Source organism: Alosa sapidissima, chromosome 5 (genome assembly GCF_018492685.1).
Source record: "Alosa sapidissima isolate fAloSap1 chromosome 5, fAloSap1.pri, whole genome shotgun sequence".
Classification (NCBI taxonomy): domain Eukaryota; kingdom Metazoa; phylum Chordata; class Actinopteri; order Clupeiformes; family Clupeidae; genus Alosa; species Alosa sapidissima.
This window is the reverse complement of record NC_055961.1, coordinates 3,764,420-3,768,753: the sequence shown is the minus strand read 5'-3', so window position 1 is coordinate 3,768,753 and position 4,334 is coordinate 3,764,420.

Sequence of the window (4,334 nt, the reverse complement as noted above, 5' to 3'; positions counted from 1 at the left end):
TTCTTAAAAGATTGAGCTTGGTCTGGTGAAAGCCAGACTACCCATGGACCTCAGTTACACAATGCAAGGGAACATGAATCAGCCTATATTTGCACGAACAATAACGGACAACAGATCTTCAACTTTGGCCCGTTAAAATGTGTATGAACAGTCTAGCGACGCATTTCATCAAGGCCCATTTGGACATGTCAGTTATTTGCACCACTGGTTAGATGTAAAACAGCATTTAATTTCAGACTACTGTTACTTAATTTGTGCATTAACAATAACGTTTCAGACTACTGTTACTTAATTTGTGCATTGACAATAAAGTATTACATGAACTAAAGATTACTAAAATCTTATGTAGAAGAAGAAACATTCACAAAAAATCCATCCATCCAAAAATGACCTTTGTTTTTGATAGCTGTTGAAAACGGCATGGAACTGACAGATGTTTTTGTTTATAAATAAATAAATAAATAAATAAATAACATTATGCTGATACCTTTTGCTTTTCCCAAATACAATGTAGCCTACAGGTGTAAGTGACCTTTCATCAATCCAGTTGCAATGGATGAACTGTGATGAACTGCCCTACTTGTGATTGTTTAGAGATTTGGAAAGGTTTTATAACAATGCTACATCTTCTTTGGCTATTCTACAATCTATTCACCTTTTCAGCACCAGTAGGCTACTTTCTGAGCAGCCGCACACACACACTCAGGCATGCCAAACAAGCATACACAAAAGTTTCAAGAGTGGGGGATGGAGTAAAATATGAAGCGCTTTCAGACATACGTGTAAAACCGGAGGTTCTGCCGATGTTAAACGGTGGGGCCGTATATCTGAACGACATAACCGGTCATATGGAAGTCCGAATTTAGCCGGTTGTTCTACTACTCCCCCCCTAGTATTTCCTCCGGACATTATGTAAATGTGCTGTGTCTGAACGAGGCGTAGAACATGCGGTTAAAATTCACACCTAGTGAGAGGGCGTGTTGGTGACGTTTCTTTCGTGTGTCCATGTGGTTAGATCTTACTTAAATGCCAGTGTTATGATGGAGTGGCATAGTGCTGTCCAGAAAATCTCCGACCTGGAAAGATGCAGACATCACGGAGCTACTGTCCATGAGGGCATACAACATTTTGATAGAACACATGAAGGGAACGGCAAGAGACGTTGTAGCCTACAACTGCATGGCAAGGCCAAACGAATTCAAAAGACTAAATCACCATAAGCAGAAGGCGCTGAAAAGGCAGTAGCCTACAGCGACGTCGTTGACGACAATAACAGGAGTATTTAATAAATTGTTAGCCAACACGGTTTTCTGGTCATTGATATCTCGCTGAGCTCGCTGATATTTGTTGAGCATATATGCCTAGAGAAAATGAAAACGAAGAAAAGCCAACTTTGTTACAAGCTCCTTACGTAAAAGCAATAGACACATGGGGAGAGGATGCTTTTGGAAAAAATAAACCATGAAAAAACGAACAACTTCACTGTTATGTTAGTATTTTGTTTATTGCTTAAAAACGTTGTATGATGGCCTTGCAGTCTTGGGTTAGCCTACTGAATTGGCTGGTAGCCTACCATAAAGTTTGTGTATGCTCTCTCTCCAACGCAAACCAGATGTGGGGTTCTATAGCCAAGTAATTCTGGTACATAACGTTGAAAACAGAAAAATGTGTTTATTCGAAGCACACATACAAATACTGTTTGCTTACTTGACTAGCCTACTTCAAGTATTAGCCTATGCACAATAGATTTGTCCTCTTTAGCTTACATAATGCATAGGCTACACTTTTTAAACAAAAAGCAGCTGTGACAGGCAGCGGCCGCATATATTCTGCGTCATATCTCGCATCTTGTGAACTCTACAAGCCCCCACCCCTCACTCGACAACAACACGGAGATTTTTGTAATGTGCGTGTATGTCGTTCACACATACGTCCGTATAAGGTCAGTATTAGGTCCGCAGGTTAGCATCATATCTGAATCATCCGAAGGGTAGGACCTCTGTTTGACAAACCTCCGCATGTACTCCGGAGGTTATATCTGAAAGCGCTAATGGAGACAAATTGAAGTGTGATTTATTTTCGCGGAATGGATGTACAGGACTGAGTGGCGGTCATATTTTGTACCGCATAGTTTCTCTCTCACATACACTCTCTCTCTTTCTCTCTCTCTCTTTCTCTCTCTCACACACACACACACACTCTCACATTCTCTCACCAAACACACACACACACTCTCACATTCTCAAATATTCTCTCTCACTCCATTCTCTCTCTGTCTCACACACACACACATACCCACACACTCTCTCTCTCTCACTCACTCACACACACTCACATTCTCTCACCAAACACATACACACACACTCTCATTCTCACATATTCTCTCTCTCTCTTCATTCTCTCTCTCTCTCACCCACACACTCTCTCTCTTTATTTCTCTCTCACATACACTCTCTCTCTCTTTCTCTCTCTCTTTCTATCTATCTCACACACACACACACACACACACACACACGTACCCACACACTCTCTTTATTTCTCTCTCACATGATCACATGAATGTGTCAATAAAAGAACCTTTCAAAGACAACAGAATCGCTATTTAGAGCACCAGTTTTGTAAGTCTTTGTACTATCAAAAGCAACCTTAACTTGTGTTGGCCTTTCAAATGTCTTACTTTCACTTTCACATCATTCACTTAAACTTTCCTACTAGATTTGACCAATTTTCCATAGCCTACGTGCACAAGTGGTTCATGATCGCTAAACGTTTTATTCTTTTTAATGTTGTCATCAGTTAACTTCATTCAACTGTGCTTGTATGTAGGCTCTGCCATTCAGTTGTGGACCTTCGTAAATAGCGGTAGAGTGGTCTCATAGCATTTGAAGTTTTTATGATGTTATAAGGTTTTTAAAGTGTAAAGGGTTTGTTTGTGGTGGTTTAGATGTAATAGTGGTTGTGGGTGTTGTAGTAGTGTGATAGTGTTTGAGGTTTTTGGAGCTGTTTAATGTGTTTGTAGTGGTTTGCTGTAATTGTACCTGTGGTTTTTGGAGATGTTTACAGTAAAAAATTTAAAAAAAATAATTGAGGTTTCTCCTCTGCTGGACTGATAACAAGTGAATCAGACTCAAGAGTTGCCTATGCATGCTCATTGAAGGCCATACACACACACTCACACACACACACACACACACACACATGCACATGCACGCACGCACACACACACACACACACACACACACACACACACACACACACACGCATGCTCAGCAAAGGGCACTAGTAAAAGCCTTGTGCAAGGACAGCCTTCTGAAATATGGCACAGGGGTGTGTGTGTGTGTGTGTGTGTGTGTGTGTGTGCTGCAAGGATACCCTGAAATATGGCACAGGTGTGTGTGTGTGTGTGTGTGCGTGTGCGTGCGTGCGTGCGTGTGAAATATGGCACAGGAGGAGCATCTACATGTAAGGTCAGCAGAGAACCCGGAATGTAAACTGCAATAGCACCCAGTCATAACACACAATACTGCTGCCGCACACACATACTAGTGTGTACTACTACAGAGTGCAGTCTGTGTGTGCGTGCATGTGTGTGTGTGCGTGCGCGCATCCGTGCATGTATGCATCTACAGCATTTTTGATAGGTGGGTTAATGCAGCTACAGCATCTTTGATAGGTGGGTTGGGTTGGCTCTGACCCCACCAGGCTGGCGCTGTCTCTAATCCAGCGTTGGTTCTGACCCTACCAGGCTGGCGCTGTCTCTAATCCAGCGTTGGTTCTGACCCCACCAGGCTGGCGCTGTCTCTAATCCAGCGTTGGTTCTGACCCTACCAGGCTGACGCTGTCTCTAATCCAGCGTTGGTTCTGACCCTACCAGGCTGGCGCTGTCTCTAATCCAGCGTTGGTTCTGGTCCTGTTGCCCCAATTAGTTTCATTCATTTCTAATTCTGGAAAATACTCAGTCCTGGACTGGCAAGGACCCTAACAGAATGCACACACACACACACACACACACACATGTACACACACACACACACAGAGACACACACATATGTACACACACACACACAGAAACACACACACACACACACATGCTCATACATACACACACTTTTGTATGAGGATGTTTATGGAGTTCTCATGAGATGGCTTGAGGACGGGTGAATGAAAACACCAGAGAGGAGCTGAATGGAGAGAGATGACACACACACACACACATACACACACACACACACACACACACACATACACATACACATACACACACACACATACACACACACACACACACACACACACAGAAACACACACATACAGAAACACACACACACACACAC